Genomic DNA, 20,612 nt, shown 5'->3' with positions numbered 1-20,612 from the left:
AATTCTGAATTTAGCTACTAACTAAATAATTATTTTATTATAATTGTTTTCTTATATGTCTGTCTCTCTGCCTCAACAAACCATTATCTCCTTGTGTTTTTTTTTTCTTTTTTTAAAATTTCTATACTACATCCAAATTAGGGCTTGGCATAAAGCATGTGTTAAACAAATGCGGATTGAACGAATACTCCCAAAGATAGATTTGGGAGGTATCAACATCAGGTCAGCATTAATAACTCAGTGAAGCTTACTACATCCCAGGATAATTCCAGACACAAGATCATACTGAATTCAGGTATTATGAACAAAGATATATGAACGATAACATACCTTTGTTATTTGGTTTAAATTTTCAGGTTTCTTCTCTTCTGGCAGCCTCATCAGAAATCTAATTCACAAATGCTAACTATAAAGAATGTGATTTATTATAAACCCATATGGATAGGTAATTGCAGAGAAATCGGAGAGGCTGTTATTCCTACTTACTTGTTCAAGACATGGTAGGGCAATGAACTTGAATGGTCTGAAGGAATTGTGGCCAATGATTAATTGACCCTGTATCTGCTCAGCTTCACACTGTCTTCCCAACTGTTGGTAACAAGAGACTCCTAGAGTAAATAAACAATTTTTTCCCTAGAAAATTTTCCCCTAGTCAAGGATGATCAAATCCATGAAAAAACAGTATATACATTATTTTGTGCTCAGTGAAATACTGAAGCTTTCTTCTTCTGCATTGATATTGAGAATGTTTTTAGAAATGTAAAAAACTAGCACTGACATTGTTTAATTCTCACCACCCATCATGACACTTTTAGCAGAGAGTGAGTCAAATATCCTGACCACCTACTCCATGACATTTCCAGCAAGAGGCAGAAGCCTGCCCTATGTAATAAAGTACACCAGCTTGTGGGCCTCAAGAAAGGCACTCCTACTGGTGATATTTCTGTCGTGTCCCATATCTCAAGGCCTTGCATTAGTAGGAAAGCTGAGTACAAATCATTCTACCCTTGACTTTTTTTTAGTCAAGGATGATCAGCTCCCAAGAGAGCAGTTTGTATATTTTTGCTCAATGAAATACTGAAACTTTTTTCCTGTACACTAATGTTAAAAACTTCTTTGGAAATGGATCAACTAGTATTGACCTTGTAAGTACTGAATTCCTTTTTTGCTCTAATTTGGTCTCCAGAGTTATAAGAGAAGGAACATTCTTTCTATATTTCTTGAACAATCATAAATTAAACATAGTAAATTAAATATTTTTTGTTTTTCTAAAGAAAATATACTTAATTACCATGTCCTTTTGCATTTATTGATCAGTCATGAACATAAAAATGTTCAGAATAATACTAAGTGATGCCAATAAGATTCTTTCTATTCTAAAATTATACTATTTCTCCTCCTCCTGGACTGACAACTTTGGTGACTAACAATATCACCATTATCTGCAGATGTGATGTGGGCACAATGCTAATCTGTTCTCATTATTGCTTTAGCCCAGATATGGCAAATATGAGGTTCATGTACAGTCACGACCTGCTCCTGACCTCATACGAGGACAGTGTGGATACAAGTCCCCAGAGGCTAGTGACAGGTGCCAAAGAGAAAACCCGAACATGTAGATCATTCCAGCAATGACTTAAATAATAATCATTTTGATGTGTTTTTCTAGCATGAATTACATATTGGCATACATTCTTAAGTATGCAATACATTGTACATAGCTTTAATATTTGTATAACAATCCAGCATTAGTCATTATTATGAGCATGAACTACTGTAGGATATGCTGAGTTATGATCAATGTACATAAAGATGTGCATTTGGGCCTCCGAATGAAACAAAATTTAACCAAGCATTTTGCACAAGTCATTTCACTTAATCCCTACAATCCACAAGTTAGATTACAGTATTTTCACCTTACATATGATAACACAGACAGAGAGAATTTAAATAGTTTGCCTAGGTATATAGAGCTAATCAATAGACAACAAATGGAGATTTTTGCATGCAGGACTCTGTCAAAAAAAGGTCATACTCTCTATACTGCTGTCTTTCTAATGTTTGACATTACATGATTCTTTTTTTATTACTTTTTTAAAAAAGCTCTTCCTATGTTGAAATCCTGTTTCTTGCTAACAATGTATTTGTGTTTAGAAATACCACAAGCATTCCTTTTTAATATGCTCCTTCTAACAAGTAGTGAGCTAGGGAGAGCAAATAAACAGTTCTATTTTAGGTGTTAGGAGGAAATATGCTCTCACCAAAGACCTGGTGTACTTGTTTTATGGGCACAGGGATTTTAACACATGGACTCTCTTTTTGAAGTCTCTTTTTGAAGCATAAGGCTTTTATTTGCAAACTTTGTGGTTTTCGGGCAGGTTCTGAAGAGTGAAATTTAACAGAAATGCAAATTCCAGGTAACTAAATGTTTCCTTGGAATACTCGGAAGGACTGATGCTAAAGATGAAGCTCCAGTATTTTGGTCATCTGATGCTAAGAGCCAACTCATTGGAAAACTCCATGATGCTGAAAAAGATTGAGGGCAGAAGCGGAAGGGAGCATCAGAGGATGAGATGGCTGAATGGCAGCACCAATGCAATGGATATTAACTTGGGCAAATTTCGGGAGATGGTGAGAGACAAGGAGGCCTGGCATGTTGCAATCCGTGGGATCGCAAAGAGTCAGACACAACTGGGCAACTGAACCACAACAAAATGTTCCATCCATATTTATATTTCTCTTCTTCTGCTGGGAATTTCCATGAATTTTTGTTGTTGCTATTTATGATTATAGGCTTAAAAATACAACAATGCTTTTAAAATATTTTACTTTTACAGATATGCTGTGTAAATGTGCTGAATTGAAATTAGTCATTTAATAATCAAATAGAATTGCTTTTAAGTTATTTTAATTTTTCCCTCATTACATTTCTTCAGTTAAATTAAAACTTTTTTCCAGTTGCTTTCTTACTCTTATTTCATTCCATCATTTTCATAAAACCTCTACTAATTAGGCTAAAATAAAATATTACTGCCTTTTTGTGGATCCTTTTGAGAATATGACTAAAATATTAAATAGAGGCTTCCCTGGTGGCTCAGGGGTAGGGAATCTGCCTGCCAATTCAGGAGACACGGTTTGACCCCTAGTCCAGGAGGATCCCACATGCCACAGAGCAAATAAGCCCATGTTCCGCAGCTACTGAACCTGTGCTCTGGAGCCCAGGAACCACAACTACTGAGCCCACACAGGCCCGGTCTGCAACTACTGAAGCCCACATGCTCTAGAGTCCGTGCTCTGCAACAAGAGAATCCACTGCAATGAGAAGCCTGCACACCGGAACTACAGAGTAGTCCCCACTCACCACAACTAGAGAAAGCCTGCACTTAGTAAAGAAGACCCAGCACAGATAAAAATAAATAAATATAGTTGGTCAGTATCATAAACTATTGTTTTTATCAGAATGAAGTGACTATGCTGTTTGTGATTTCCTTTTGGATCTTTTTCTTCTCCTTAGTTTTTTATTAACTTTTTTGGGTCACACATGTAAGTAATAATGAATAATTATTAAAATTTCAAATGCTTCATTTGAAGTTGCATTTGAATGCTGTTCTTCAAAGTAAGAACAAAGATCATCTTCCATTAATTTCAATTTTGTTCAAGCACTATCCCAGGTTCTAAAGATTCAAAAATAAATTAAAAGATGATTCCTTTCCTCCAGGCAAAAGGAAATAAAAGTAGGATAGTCAGATGGTTGATTTACAACCATGGGGTTAGACACATCTGACACAGAATTCTGACTCAATCACATGATGGTAGAGTATTTTTAGACAAGACACTCTTAAGCCTCAAATTCCTCAGGTATCAAATGAGAGCAACCAAATTAGAGCAGTAACAGCACATCCCTGAAGTTGGTAGTTTTATTGCCTCTATCACCTGAGATATGGCAGAAGGGAGGCAATATGACTATAGAGTCTTTGAATGCCAGAATTCAATTGCAATGATTCTTGCCCTGTCTTTCCCCACTCACTTCCACTTGAAAAGCTATAATATCCAAAGATCCTTCATTTGCAAAAGTAGGAATAGTCATAGGTGTATTATATACATTATTATGAAAAGTAACAAAGAAAGTGAATGTAAAACACTTAGCACAATGCCTGTCTGTATTAAGTTTGCTAAAGCTGCCACAATAAAATTCCATAGACTGGGTGGCGTAAATAACACAAATTGATTTTTTTTCTCACAGTTCTACAGGCTAGAAGTTCAAAAATCAAGGTTTTGGCAGGGTTGGTTTCTTTGAGGTGTCTCTTCTTGACTTGTAGACAGTCGTCTTCCTCTGTGTCATCACCTGGTCTCCCCTCTAGGTCTGTGTCCCAATTTCCTCTTCTTACAATATGATTTCTTACCAGTCATAGTGTATTAGGGCTCACCTCAAAGACTTAACTTTAACGCCTCTTTAAAGACGATCTCAAACACAATGACATGCCGGGAACTAAGCATTAGGACTTCAACATATGACAGAGATGAGGGTGGGAGACATAATTCAGCCCATAAAACTGGCCCATAAGAAACACTCAACAATGTCAGCCATGCTAAAACTATTATCAGTATTATTAAACAATGTATTAATCTCAAAAGATAGTAAGCCACCAATACTGATTTAACAGTAAGCTCTTTTCTTATATTTTATTTCACAAACGGGGCATTTTAATCAAAATGATATATAAATAGTGTTATCTGCCATATCATGTGGTTCAGGAGAATTCAAAGTTCAAGCTTCTAGCAGTTTCCACGTTAGTTAAAATACTAAAAGGGTCAATGTCAAAGGTTCAGTTCGTATTTAGGCCAATGGCTGTATTTTGTTCAGTCGTTGCAGAATGTATCCCAAGCCTGGTTGGTCACATCATAAAAGCCATTGTTTCACAATGAGAACAGGGCAAAAGGGTGTGCACAGATCAGCACAAATCTACTGGTGTGACCAAAAAGCAACCCAGAGTGCATGCCCTTCCTCTAAATAAATAAATGATTTCTTATTAGATCTTCATTTTAGAGTGAGATGCAAAAATGAATACGAAATGACCATTATCCCACCCACAGACAAATAAGTAGAAAATGAGATTTTACTTTGATTTACCCTTTTTAAAACTTAAGCTAGAAAAATAAAATTGTTGACATCTACAGAAACACTTAACAGCTAAGCAATTTACTTCTTATTCTTCTTAATAATTTCCTTAAAAGATATTGAAACAATTAGCCCTGAGAGGATTAAGCAGGGAAAAGACTCCATTTTCTTTTCAGATATGTATATACATACTTTGTTTTATAACTACAAGTGACAAGAAACCATCTCCATATTGAAAATGACTTGCTCTATAATAAATACAGATTATTGACTTATGTGTATTCAATAGTCGTGGCTTAAAGCTCAACATTCAGAAAATGAAGATCGTGGCATCTGATCCCATCACTTCATGGCAGAAAGATGGGGAAACAGTGGAAACAGTGGCAGACTTTATTTTTTGGGGCTCCAAAATCACTGCAGATGGTGATTGCAGCCACAAAATTAAAAGACGCTTATTCCTTGGAAGGAAAGTTATGAACAACCTAGATAGCATATTCAAAAGCAGAGACATTACTTTGCCAACAAAGGTCTATCTAGTCAAGGTTATGGTTTTTCCAGTGGTCATGTATGGATGTGAGTTGGACTGTGAAGAAAGCTGAGCGCCAAAGAATTGATGCTTTTGAACTATGGTGTTGGAGAAGACTCTTGAGAGTCCCTTGGACTGCAAGGAGATCCAACCAGTCTATTCTGAAGGAGATCAGCCCTGGGATTTCTTTGGAAGGAATGATGCTAAAACTGAAACTCCGGTACTTTGGCCACCTCATGCAAAGAGTTGACTCATTGGAAAAGACTCTGATGCTGGGAGGGGTTGGCGGCAGGAAGAGAAGGGGACAACAGAGGATGAGATGGCTGATGGCATCACTGACTTGATGGATGTGAGTCTGAGTGAACTCCGGGAGTTGGTGATGGACAGGGAGGCCTGGCGTACTGAGATTCATGGGGTCGCAAAGAGTCAGACACGACTGAGCGACTGAACTGAACTGAACTGAACTGAGAAGATTCTCAAACTACTATAATTTGTAATCACTGATATTTGCATGAAAATTTAGATGATAAAGTAAAGAAAATCTAAAAGATATGATTCTCTTCCTTTCCATCAAAAATAAACTGAGTATTTGAATTCACCTCCTCTGTCCTCATATACTTTTTTATGAAGCCACATTAAATCAAAGTAAGTATTTCTTGTAAAACAAGCCATAATGAAATGTTCCTAGCTTGATTCTGCCTCTAGCAGAAAAATACTGAGGTAAATTTGTGCAAGCTACAGTTTAATTGGACAATATTATTTTATTGAATATCTATTTTTATGACTGACTGATATCCAACACAAAAATCTCTGATTTGGGTCATGATGCATAATTTCTTTAGGTATGACTGCCCCTCTCTAGCCGAAAAAAGAAAAGAAAAAGAATCACTCACTAAAACAGAGCAAATGTCCTAAGGCCCTCTTGAGCTCAAAATCTGTCTGAGCCACAAAGAAACAGTCACCTGACTTCACCTCCATAGTAAAGCGTAATCCTCAGCACTGGATCCAAACCTGCATAGCTCTGCAATACATCCAGACCCAAATGATCATGAAATTTTCCCAGCTGGTAAAACTACATCAGAGGTGCGGAAATAATTAAGATACACTCCACTTCATATATTGGGGCGCCCTGGTTGCTCAGGCGGTAAAGAATCTACCTGCAATGTGAGAGACCTGGGTTCAATCACTGGGTCGGGAAGATCCCCTGGAGAAAGGAATGGCAACCCACTCCAGTATTCTTGCCTGTAAAATTCCATGGACAGAGGAACCTGGAGGTCTATAGTCCATGAGGTCACAAAGAGTCAGATACAACTGAGTGACTAAAGCTTTGCTTTCTATTTCATATTAAGGAAAGCAGGCCTAGCAAGACAGTGGAACTATAGTCAAATTGTTTTTGCCTGTACATTATTAAAGCAACTTTTCAAGATGTCCTATTATAAGCAAATGTATTTTTTAAAGGACCTAAACAACTGTATAAATTCTACAGACACAAGGTTAACCATAGTCGCTGCCTGTATAACATCTCTCCGTATCTAGCATAAGAGTTTTAGATTTTTGCACCAACCATAATACTATTCATTCTTAATTCTTATCATTGGTAAATACGTTAAGAAAATAATCTCTTTGTTACAAGGTTGAAAGCAGATAAGGAAATGGAGGCCCAAGAAAATTAGGTAACTAGTCTGAGGTACCAGGATCAGTAAAAGGCAGGACAAGGACCTGAACACTAATCCACGCAATTCCACAGCCTGTGCTATTTCTGCCATGCTCACCTTCCAATGTTACTATCATCCTCAAATTCTTCAAGAGAGAACTTGAATAAAGACACAGAAGTTTAAAAAGTCAATGTTCTGATTGGGGTGTGCTTTAACCCATAGGCTTAGTTGTGCATACACTTGATAACATTAAGTGTTAGTCACTCAGTCATGTTCGACTCTTTGTAACACCATGGACTGTAGCCCACCAGGCTCCTCGGTCCATGGATTTTCAAGCAAGAATACTAGAGAGGGTTACCATTTCCTTCTCCAGGATAACATTAAATGTAGTTATAATTACAAGGCATATTTTAAAAGATATTTTATAATGAAACCAGCACTTCATTGGTTCCATCCAATATTCTCTTTCTTTCTAGTTTACTAATATCAGTTTATGACCTGGAAATTTTTTTTCTTTTTTTAAGAAATTACAAAGAAAATTTGGATATGTATTCCCAAAACGTATACATTATTTCTTAGAAGAGCAGTCTCTTTTGTCTTCTCCCTTCATCCCACATTTATTGAACCTTTTTATTTTGATAGTTCTTTGATTATACATTATTAAATATTAGGTGGCTAGAAGAAGAAGGGCCTAATGCCGTCAGTTACCATGTAACTTGGCTTGTATCTATTTTGATTATATACAATTCTTTTCCACCCAGAGGAAAGCAATGAATGTAAGCCATAGATAAAATAGAATCTAAATATTTTTTTTAAAAATGAAAGTACTATCTAAAGAAATTCTTAAAACTTCAGGTAGATCTCATTTTTCAAACCAGTAATATGTTTTCCATAATGTTTAGAAATGACTAACATGAAGAATAACTAGGTAAAAGTGAGAACTGCATTCTAAAGGAGTTATAAAGTTTGATTAAATTAATCTAAAAATACATTTTGATAAAACAAACTAGAACTTATTACCTAGTAAAAGGCACTCCAGAGAATTCCAAAAAATATACATTACAATCTTACCAAAAAACCTACTTTAAAACTAGGACACACTACTATAAATTTTCCAAATATCTATCTACCTAATTTTTTAATTCCCATGTAAATTTCATTCCTTTTCAGATATAAAAAACTACTAAAATTTATAGCTATAATAATAAATAAAAATACAAGAAGTCAGATATATACGCTAATAAAACAGGATAGAGTATCCAAACTTCCAGTCTCCAGAACTATGAGAAAATAAATTCATGTTTCTTTAAGCCATTTCTGTCTGTGGTATTTTGTTATGGCAGCCCCAGTGTATTCACAATCATAGCATCACTATTCATAATAGCTAAGAGGTAAAATGACCCAAGTGTCCACTGACAGATGAATGGATAAATAAAATGTGGTGTATGTATGCAATGGAGTAGTATTCACTCTTAAAAACAAAGGAAATACTGACACATTACAATATGGATGAACCTCAGGACTTTATGCTTAGTAAAATAAGCCAGTCACAAAAGACAAATACTATATGTTTCCATTTAAATGAGATATCTAGAGAAGTCACATTCACAGAGATCAAAAGTAGAACGGGGAGCCTTGGGAGAAGGAAATGGAAAGTTGTTGTTCAGTGGATACAGAATTTTGATTTTACAAGATTAAAAAGTTCTAGTGATCTATTGCCTAACCATGTGAATATACTAAATATCATTAAGCCACATACTTAGAAATGGTTAAGATGGTATTATGTCATGCATTTTTACTACAATAATAAAAAATACAAGAAATCCACAGGATCCTTTTCAAGCATAAAGTTAACATCTACCTCAAAAGTGTTGCAGGAAAAGCACATTGAAAAAGAGGGAAATCACTATAAAAGACACCACTTCATGGTGAAATGGTCAGTGGTTTATCCTCCAGATATAGGTGGCTCAGAGAGTAAAGAATCTGCCTGCAATGCAGGAGACCTGGGTTCAATTTCTGGGATGGGAAGATTCCCTGAAGAAGGAAATGGCAAACCACCCCAGTATTCTTGCATGGAAAATCCCATGGACAGAGAAGCCTGGCAGGCTACAGTCCATGGGGTCGTAAAGAGTTGGACACAACTGAGCGACTAACACACTAACACACTAATGGATTATTCAGTCCCACTTTTATATAAGTTTAATATGTTGGTAAATGCTTCTTTGCCTTGGTCAGAGGTGAGAAGAGAGAGAATTTAGACAAAGGAAATAATGGTTCATTCAGCACTGAAGGCAGTAAATGTTGGCCTCTCTCTCTCCCTCTCTTTTTTTCCCCTAAGATATTTAACAAAAGTGTGATGTCACATTGATCTTACTGAGCTGAATAACTTAACATTTGAATTCAGACTCCATTTCAATGAGTGGCTTTTTTTCAGAACAAAGGCTTTTTTTACATATTTGTTACAAAGCACAGCAAGATATCAGGGAAAGAATATTTGGCAGCTGAAGAGAATGACTACAAAAATTAATAATATGGCAACATATGAATGAAACACATATAAACACTGGCTGCATTGGCTATAATACATTAATAATTTCTAGCTAATTTCCAAGGAACAATGAATCATATGTGATTTGCAAATACTGGTCTTTTGTTTCATAAAAACCAAATATGTTGCTATCTGGCATGTGAATATGACTGTATGATAATTATTCCTTAGTCTGAAGACAGTGCTGGTAGGTCAAGAGAAGATTGAAGACACAGGCAGATATACCCAATGGGGATGTGACCTTGAAAAGGAGGAAGAATAATGCACACAGCTGCTTTCCTTTTTTTTTTTTTAAAAAAAGAAAAGTTATTACCATCACTTACAGAGTTCAAAGGACTCCACTGGATTTTTTGAAGACTTACTATTTGCTGTGTCAGAGCAGGACCCAAATTCTAGCTGCTCACAGTGTAGAATGGAGTCTGGCTCTCAGAGTGTTTCTGCTACCTAGGGAAGCAGACAGGAATGTACATAACTGTAAAACTAAAGTGCTGGAAACCAGTCAGCTTAGCTCTTTCACAAATGTTAAGTTCTTTTTGGTAAAAACTGGAAACCTCTCATATTTAAAGGTGGAAGGCGAGGCAAGAGTCCTGGCCTCATCCCTCACTTCCAAAAGGTCTTTTTCAATAAAAGATATCCCAGACCACCTTTTGCCAAATGCAAAGACACTTATTAGAAAGTACCTGTGACCACTCTGAAGCTGTGGAGTTCTTCTCTCTGACCTAAAAAACAGCCAGCAGCCCCTTCTTTGGAATGCCTACTCCAAAGGGGACCTAAAGTTGGATCCTGTAGTTTGATCCCCATCTGCTAGGGCAAGGAGGTCTGCAGGTCCACCACAGCACAAACCTGGAGTTCTGCTCCACTGACACACACTTCTGGGCTAGAGGGTGTCTTCTCTTATATACTAGTATTTGTTCAGGCCAAGGTAATGAGTCCTGTATCACCCTTCCAACCAACACTATAACCTAAATATCATTCATTTCAATTTCACCAAAAACATTTTATTAATTAGATAATGTTAAGGCATTTATTTTGAATAAGGAACTCATCTACTAATTAACTTTCCCTAAGTTGCTGACTATGGGGCTTCCCAGGTGGCTCAGTGGTAAAAGAATCCACCTGCAATTCAGGAGATACAGGAGATGCAGGTTCAATCCCCAGGTCAGGAAGAACTCCTGAAGGAGGGCATGGCAACCCACTCCAGCAGCCTTGCTTGGAGAATCCCAGAGACAGAGGAGCCTGGCGGGCTAGAGTCCATAGTGTAGCAAAGAGTCGGACATGACTAAAGTGACGGAGTATGCCCACACAAGGTGTTGACTATAGGTAACGTGTACTTATCATGTAGTACAGTATTTGGCAAGAATTACCCCACAGACAGTACAACCAGAGGATGAAGCACTGGAGCTGGGACTTGAATCCAGGCTAAACTGAAGGCTTTCTAATTGCTAAGTCCTCCAGTTTTAAGATATATAAGAAAAGAAAAGGAAAAAAGAGTAAAAAAAGTAAAGGAGAGAGAAAAGAAAAAAGAGCATGATTTTCTTTTTTCCATGGTTTTAGCATCTAATCATGAAATGATAAACAGGATGATTGTTTTATTTTGTGTAAGTTGGTAGCGTAGGTACAAATGGGAAAATGTTTCAAGCTAACAATAAATGATTTCTACAGAAGCTTTTACGTGACTTATTTTTAAATAACCTATATATATTTGGCAATTAAACAAGAATAACTGAAAATTTTAGGAAAAAATTTTCTTTCCTTCTTTTCTTCTTCCCTTCCTTTCTACCTTCCATTTTCAGTTAGAAAACTACATGTGGCCATAAACACAGACACATAAGTAAAAGTTGAAACTAAAGAGCAAAAGAATTTCTAATTGATCTGAAGGAATCTGATCTGTGACTCTTTGTGGATAGGAATATTTTTTAATAATAGACTCTTTACCTTGTACACAGTGCCTAGGTCTAACACTATCTCATCTCACCTGAAACAGTCTCCAAAATTTGAAAGAAATCCTCTGGTAGACAAGATATCAAACTCAAATCATAACATAATTAGGCAAATAAACTGATGCAAAAGTGGTATTTCTAAGAAGAAGGTACTACTGCCCCCAGCCCCACAGGCCACCACAAGATTGGTGACATCAGCAGAGGGCCCCCTTACCATCCCGACACAATGTACAGGATTTCTAGGGGACATGCATGCTTGGGCCCCAGGCTGGAGTCATCAAACTAGAAAATATCAAGTGACCTCTTGTCCTCCACGTGAGATCTTGGGAACACTGACAAGAAATAACTTCATTTTTGGTCACTGTCTAATCTTAACCTTCTTAAATGTGAACACCTCCCAGAAAATTGGGTTGCTAACTTTTGCCTCAGATGAGCTGAATAAATCCCAAATTGGTAACATTTCAGCACCAGCAGAGGGTGATATTAACAAAACCTGTATGCAGGTCAGGAAGCAATAGTTAGAACTGGACATAGAACAACAGACTGGTTCCAAATAGGAAAAGGAGTATGTCAAGACTGTATACTGGCAACCTGCTTATTCAACTTATATGCAGAGTACATCATGAGAAACGCTGGGCTGGAAGAAGTACAAGCTGGAATCAAGATTGCCAGGAGAAATATCAATAACCTCAGATATGCAGATGACACCACCCTTATGGCAGAAAGTGAAGAGGAACTAAAAATCCTCTTGATGAAAGTGAAAGAGGAGAGTGAAAAAGTTGGCTTAAAGCTCAACATCCAGAAAACTACGATCATGGCATCTGGTCCCATCACTTCATGGGAAATAGATGGGGAAACAGTGTAAACAGTGTCAGACTTTACTTTTGGGGGCTCCAAAATCATTGCAGATGGTGATTGCAGCCATGAAATTAAAAGACGCTTACTCCTTGGAAGGAAAGTTATGACCAACCTAGATAGCATATTAAAAAGCAGAGGCATTATTTTGCTGACAAAGGTCTGTCTAGTTAAGGCTATGGTTTTTCCAGTGGTCATGTATGGATGTGAGTTGGACTGTGAAGAAAGTTGAGCGCTGAAGAATTGATGCTTTTGAACTGTGGTGTTGCAGAAGACTCTTGAGAGTCCCTTGGACTGCAAGGAGATCCAACCAGTCCATTCTAAAGGAGATCAGTCCTAGGTGTTCATTGGAAGGACTGATGCTGAAGCTGAAACTCCAATATTTTGGCCACCTCCTGCGAAGAGTTGACTCATTGGAAAAGACTCTGATGCTGGGACAGATTGGGGGCAGGAGGAGAAGGGGACAACAGAGGATGAGATGGCTGGATGGCATCACCGACTCGATGGACATGAGTTTGGGTGAACTCCGGGAGTTGGTGATGGACAGGGAGGCCTGGCGTGCTGCAATTCATGGGGTCGCAAAGAGTTGGACACGACTGAGTGACTGAACTGAACTGAAGGAACAGACAATTTCCTGTTGGAGGCAAAACCCAGAACTTGGTGAAACATTATAGGCTGTCATCCTATGTTTGATAAATTTTTATGTTGTGTCTACTTTGGGCCCCAGAATAAATTCTTGGTACTCAAAACAATGATAGAACAAAGAGAAACCGCAAGCCAGATCTGATATTAAGGGATATCCGATCACCTCCCCAGCCAAAATATAGACAATGCTTTAAAAATGTAAGGAAAAAAACACAGGAATAGAATGCTACCACAGCTAACACTCTGCCTGTAAAATATAGAAACAGCTTTTTTCAAGTCAGGAGATGGAACTATCTGCTTTAAAACCTAGGTGACAAGCAGATGGAATTATAATGCTCCTTTTAACCCCCAACTAGCTGACTCATTGCAGAGGGGTATGGTAATGTCAGTTTATAACAGAGCCACCTACTAACAAAGAAGTTAGAAAGGAATGCTGATTTTGTAGGAAGTGAAATTACAGATATAAGAGTCTTCATCTAAAATTTAATTTCTACCACCGTCAGATACTCTGAACTAAACTCTGCATAAAATCAGCTGAAATGACAAACATATATGTATAGTTTTAATTTTTAAATGTACTGCTGAGATAAAAACTAATGAGCAAAAGGATTTGTGGAGCCCCCATACAGCTGCCCAGAAATCCTGGGAGACAAGTCATATAGTTTTTCTCTCTGAGAATTTCTGCCCAAACCTGGTCACCAGAGTTTTCTCTAAAGACTAACAAGCATGTGACCACAGATGATAATTGCTTAAAGGAGGAAATCCAACAAGGTTTCCATATCAGTAGTATAAAGGTGAAAAAGAGTTAAAACCTGTTGCCCATAATCCGGTACCAAAGAAATTCACTTGTCTTAAGCCAGGACATAGATGAAGATAAGGTAGGAGGTGTCAGGAGAGGTGGATCTCTCCTGAAAATTCATAACCACAAAGTAACCCTGATGGTTCTAAAGCTGAATTTATAACACCTCTGTTGTCTGAAAAATCTTAGGTAGAGAATAAAATTTAAATAGTTTATTAAATGCAAATTTGTCTGAAAGAAGTAAGCAAAAGTCTAAGGAGAGGACTGGTGAACTGAAATAAATATCCAAAGACACTATCCAAAATGTAAAGAAAGAAAACTATGGTAAATAAAATGAGAAGATGACATATGCCTAAGGGATTCAAAGTAAATAACAGAAGAAACTAGGATGAATGACATAAAGTAAATAAATGAAATAAAAGCCAAGAATTTTCCAGAAATGTTGAATAACATCATGAGAATGACAAATAGCAACTATGAATTCAAAAAAAGTGTTAGTTGCTCAGTCATGTCTGACTTTTTGAGATCCCAGGGACTGTAGTCCACCAGGCTCCTCTGTCCTGAAATTCTCCAGGCAAGAATACTGAAATGGGTAGCCATTCCTTTCTCTAGGGGATCTTCCCAACCCAGGATTGAACCCTGGTCTGCCACACTGCAGGCAGATTCTTCACTGTCTATGCCAGCAGGGAGGTACAATTCTAAAATCTGTTAAATTTAATAAATAAAAATTTAAAACTTTGGTATGGGCAAAAAAATTAAGCCAAATGAAAAAATAACAATAGACTATCAAGAAAGGCATTAGGGAGAAACAAAAGCGGAGGCAAATAGGCAGCCCATAATAAAATGATACAACCAATCAAAAGATATCAGTGATCATTGATTATAAGCAAAAAGTAATGCTTCATTAAAAACAAAATTCACCATACTAAATCTAAAAAAAAAATTAAGATCATGTTACTTTTGCTTATAGGATCCATATATCATAAAGAAATAAAATATGGAGAACTAAAAGAATGGAAAAGATATAATAGGCAAATATCAAGCAAAAGAAAGCTGGGGAAACTGTATTAAAACCAGTAAAGTAAATATAAAGGCAAAAAATATTATTAAAGATAAATATGGTCACTATAAAACAATATTTAACTTGAAAGTAAAGTATAATAATTTCTAATTTATATGCACCTAGTGGAATAACTTAAATTTTTTTAAATAACATAAGTGTGAGAAGAAATTAACAAATTATCCATTACTAGATGAAATTTTATATATTTCTTTCAGTAAACAGTAGATTAAGCAGACAAAAAAATTAGAAAATATATAGAGATTTGAAAACAAACTTGATCTAATAGATCATACTGAATGTTTTACCCCCAATGTGGAAATACGTATCTTCTTCACTGAGTTTATATAAAATACTTCTGAAGCTTCCTAACAAATATTGACATCATACAAATCATATTCTCTAGCAAAATACAACAGAAATCAACTTCAATATGAAAAACACTACATGTTGTGATATTTTAAAATGCACTTCCAAATGATTTACTAACAAAATAAGGAATAATAAAACATCATAAAATACTTAGCACAAAACAATATTCAGAAAAATATCTATCTAAAAGTAAGACATGTGAGAGACTCTTGCTTCTGGGAAGAGAAGAGTACATGTGTGTGCATGCATGCTCAGTCACTCAAGTCATATCCAACCCTGCAACCTCATGGATTGTAGCCCACCAGGCTTTTCTGTGCATGTTTTTTTCTTTTTTTTTAAATATTGTGACAAAAACATATAATGTGTGATACGCCCTCTTAACAAATTTTAGAGTGAATAGTACATTATTGTTAACTACAATCACAGTGCTGTACAGAAGATTTCTAGGACTTTTCCATCTGCGTGACTGAAATTTTATACCCAATGAAGAGCAACTCCCCAGCTCCCCTTTCTGCCAGCCCCTGGGAACCACCATTTTACTTTCTGCTCTGATGAGCTTGACTATGTTACACATCTCCTATAAATGAAATCACATAGTATATGTTCTTATGACTGGATTATGTCCCTCAGCATAATGTTCTCAAGGTCTATGCATGTTGCAGAAGGTGGCAGGATCCCCTCCCTTTTTATGGCTGAATGGTACGCCACTGTACGCATGTACCCCATTTTCTCCATTCATCTGTTGGTGAGTATTTGGGTTGTTTCCACCCTTTGGTTGTTGTAATGCTGCAGTAAATGTGGGAGATCAGCCAAGATCCTGATTTCAGTTCTTTTGGATAAATTTTCATAAGTAAGAATGCTGGATCATATGGTGGCTCTATTCTTCATTTCCTGAGGGAGAGCCACACTGTTTTCCATAAAGGCTGAACCATTTTACATTCTTGCCAGTAGTGTACCAGGGTTCCAGTTTATCCATATCCTCACCAACAGTGGTTCTTTCTTTTCTTTTGTAATAGTCATTCTAACAAGCATGCAGTGATACCTCACTGTGTTTTGACTTGCCTTTTCCTGATGATTAAGTATGCTGAGCACTTTTCATGTGCCTGGTGGCCATTTGTGTGTTTTCCTTGAAGAAACATCCATTAATTTCATTTGTTCATTTTTAAAATTTGGGTTATTTTGGGTAATTATTTTTAACTGGGTTCCTTCCAGTCTCGAGTTGTTAGAGTTCTTTATATATTTCAGATATTAATCCCTTTTTGGTATATGATTTACACATGTTTTGTCCCATAGGCTGCCTTTGAGGGATCCATGATTTCAATGAAAGAAAACTTAGATTTAGTTAAGAATGGTGTTATTACCCATTTTGGCAAAAATGGAGACTGAGACAACAGACGTTAAAGGCTTGACTATCCACAAGCTTTTAAAGAATGAAAAAAAAAAATCTAAGTTTTCTTTCATTGTGCATGGGTTTTTCAGGCAAGAATACTTCTCCAGAAGATCGTCCCAATCTAGGAATTGAATGTGCATTTCCTCCTTGGCAGGTTGAATGGCATCATTAATTTAACGGACATGTACTTGGGCAAACTCAGGAGATGGTGAAGGGAAGCCTGGCATTCTGCGGTCCATGGGATCACAAAGAGTTGGACATGACTTGGCAACTGAACAATAACAACAACAACATGATAAAAACTCTCAAGAAACTAGGAATAGGATGGAACTTCTTTCACTTGATATAGGACAAGTATCAGATACTGCGCTAAATGCTTTACCATTATTATTCCATTTGAAACACACAGCAATTCTATGAAGGAGATAATGTTATGCTTTTCATTTTGTTAGCTGAAGGAGCCATGTTGTAGAGAGGTTAAGTAATCTACCCAAAATTACATTTTTAGAAAGTGGTCACTGATTCAAACACAGACTTGTCTGCCTCTCGAGCTTAAACTATTAATAAGCTCTGCTTTCATGGATTTCACACTCTTCACATGGGAAAATCCAAGAATTTTAAATAGATGATATGCAATATTAATTTCTGCTCTAATGATCTAATAATTTCAAGATATCTCTCAATAACATTTCTCTAAGTGATCCAATCATTTCATACATCTGATTGCTCTAATCCTCTGCTACTGGACTTCTGGGTTAGGGTATGGGAGAAGGAACACATCTTCAAAAACATACCCTGAAAACACTATTCCACGTATTTCACACATTAAGTTATTCAGTCTTCACAGTAGCTCTTTGAAGTGAGTGCTTTTGTTTTTCCCCAATTTATACTGGAGGTAACTGATCCACAGGGAGAATTAAGTAATCAGCTCAAGGTCATACAGCTAGTAAGTGGCACAGCTAGATTTTGAACCCAGGCATTTTGGCTTCAGAGTTTATTCATTTAAGAGCACACTTAATCTCTGTGCTCTTCATCTCAATCAAGAACATGTATCATTAAAATAAATAAACTAAAACTTAATATGTTCCTCCTCCCATAATAAGACTTAAATGAATAATTAACATTTTTCACATGTGAGTTCAATTTCATTAGGACTACATAAGTACTTATGTAGTACTTTTTTATGTAGTAGTAGTAGTATTTTGGTTTACAGGGACTTCAGTAGGCTTATTCTGGGTCTTAGCATCTTTATTTTATTATCTAAACAAGGAATCTTGGGAAGGTATCAGTTCAGTTCAGTTCAGTTGCTCAGTCATGTCCGACTCTTTGCAACCCCATGAATCGAAGCACGCCAGGCCTCCCTGTCCATCACCAACTCCTAGAGTTCACTCAGACTCACGTCCATCGAGTCAGTGATGCCATCCAGCCATCTCATCCTCTGTCGTCCCCTTCTCCTCCTGCCCCCAATCCCTCCCAGCATCAGAGTCTTTTCCAATGAGTCAACTCTTTGCATGAGGTGGCCGAAGTACTGGAGTTTCAGTTTTAGCATCATTCCTTCCAAAGAAATCCCAGGGCTGATCTCCTTCAGAATAGACTGGTTGGATCTCCTTGCAGTCCACGGGACTCTCAAGAGTCTTCTCCAACACCATAGTTCAAAAGCATCAATTCTTCAGCGCTCAGCCTTCTTCACAGTCCAACTCTCACATCCATACATGACCACTGGAAAAACCATAACCTTGACTAGACGGACCTTTGTTGGCAAAGTAATGTCTCTGCGTTTGAATATGCTATCTAGGTTGGTCATAACTTTCCTTCCAAGGAGTAAGCATCTTTTAATTTCATGGCTGCAGGCACCATCTGCAGTGATTTTGGAGCCCAAAAAAATAAAGTCTGACACTGTTTCCACTGTTTCCCCATCTATTTCCCATGAAGTGATGGGACCAGATGCCATGATCTTCGTTTTAAAACATACCAAATAGAAACTAGTGAAAGAAGGCAATGGCACCCCACTCCAGTACTCTTGCCTGGAAAATCCCATGGATGGAAGAGCCTGGTAGGCTGCAGTCCATGGGGTCGCTAAGAGTGGGACACGACTGAGTGACTTCACTTTCACTTTTCACTTTCATGCATTGGAGAAGGAAATGGCAACCCACTCCAGTGTTCTTGCCTGGAGAATCCCAGGGACGGGGGAGCCTGGTGCGCCACCGTCTATGGGGTCACACAGAGTCGGACACGACTGAAGTGACTTAGCAGTAGCAGTAGCAGCAAGATATTCCTATATTCAGGTTAAATAATTCTTCATGGGCACTAGATCTTTCTAAATCATATGCAATCAAAGAAATTTTTGTTCCAAATAATATATGTCATCTAAACTGTAAAACAACTTCCCTGAATTATCATGGAGTAGCTCAGACCTTGTCTCATGGCTGCCTTCAAATTTTGGTGCCACAGATTTGACTTCACTCATTCTGGCGAATGAAATTCCTCCTTAATGGTGTTATATGCTAAACTGTGTTTCCTCAAAAGTCATTATGTTGAAGCTCTAAGTCCTGTTACCCCCAAATGTGACTGTATATAGAGACAGAGTCTTTAAGGAGGTAATCAAGTTAGAAGGGATTATTAGAGTTACCCTTAACCTAATCTGACTGGTATCCTTATAAAAAGAGAAAATTTGGACACACAATGTAATACCAGAGGTGCAGATGCCCAGAGAAAAGACCATGCAAAGATTTGGCAAGAATATGGCCACCTACAAGCCAAGGAAAGAGGACTCAGAAGAAACGATCATGCTGCCACCTTGAACTTGGACTTTTATCCTCCAGAACTGTCAAAAGATAAATCTCTGCTGTTTAAGTCACCCAGTCCGTGGTATTTTGTTATGGCAGCCCTAGCAAACTAATGCACAAGGTTTTCATGGGTATTCCTGCAATCATTCTACTTCTTTAAACAGATAAAAACATGTGGAACTATTGACTTTGCCCATATAATTCCTTCCTTTCCCCAACCCAAACAACTTTACCACGATAATTCATCTCCAGTTGAACTTTCTAATTTCTGCCACTAAAATAAACCTATGGGATTCCCTGGTGGCTCAGTGGTAAAGAATCTGCCTGCCAATACAGAAGGCATAATATCAGTCTCTGAGTCAGGAAGATCCCCTGGAGAAGGCAATGGCACCCCACTCCAGTACTGTTGCCCAGAAAATCCCATGGATGGAGGAGCCTGGTAGACTGCAGTCCACGGGGTCGCTAAGAGTCAGACACGACTGAATGACTTCACTTTCACTTTCCACTTTCATGCATTGGAGAAGGAAATGGCAACCCACTCCAGTGTTCTTGCCTGGAGAATCCCATGGACGGAGAAGCCTGGTAGGCTGCAGTCCATGGGGTCACACAGAGTTGGACACGACTGAAGCGACTTGGCAGCAGATGGGAAGGGGGTTCAGGAGGGAGGGGATAAATGCATATAACTATGGAGATTCATGTTGAGGTTTGACAGAAAACAACAAAATTCTGTAAAGCAATTATCCTTCAATAAAAAATAAATTAATTTTAAAAAACTTCATGTATACCTAAAACAAAAGAAATTTTAGGCCTTTTCCAGATACTACAGTAACTTTGAGAAATAAGCAGTATCTACAAAACCTTTGTGTTTAAAAAATTAAAATAGTGCAATTATTATATTACATTAGAAATCTGTGTAT

The 20,612-nt window shown here is 37.4% G+C and overlaps 1 long non-coding RNA gene across 1 annotated transcript; it reads left to right on the top strand.

Moving 5' to 3' along the window:
* The first annotated feature begins 1,008 nt into the window (after positions 1-1,008).
* Positions 1,009-2,964, top strand: LOC147374520 (uncharacterized). The gene is made up of 2 exons (XR_015162849.1): positions 1,009-1,145; positions 2,379-2,964. It is a non-coding gene; the product is annotated as an uncharacterized LOC147374520 (long non-coding RNA).
* The last annotated feature ends 17,648 nt before the right edge of the window (positions 2,965-20,612 follow it).

This window comes from Bos grunniens, chromosome 4 (assembly GCF_055505025.1).
Source record: "Bos grunniens cultivar Pamir isolate PY7600 chromosome 4, Bosgru_T2T1.0, whole genome shotgun sequence".
NCBI lineage: Eukaryota > Metazoa > Chordata > Mammalia > Artiodactyla > Bovidae > Bos > Bos grunniens.
Note: the sequence above shows the minus strand (reverse complement) of the source record. Positions and strands in the feature narration are given on the sequence as shown.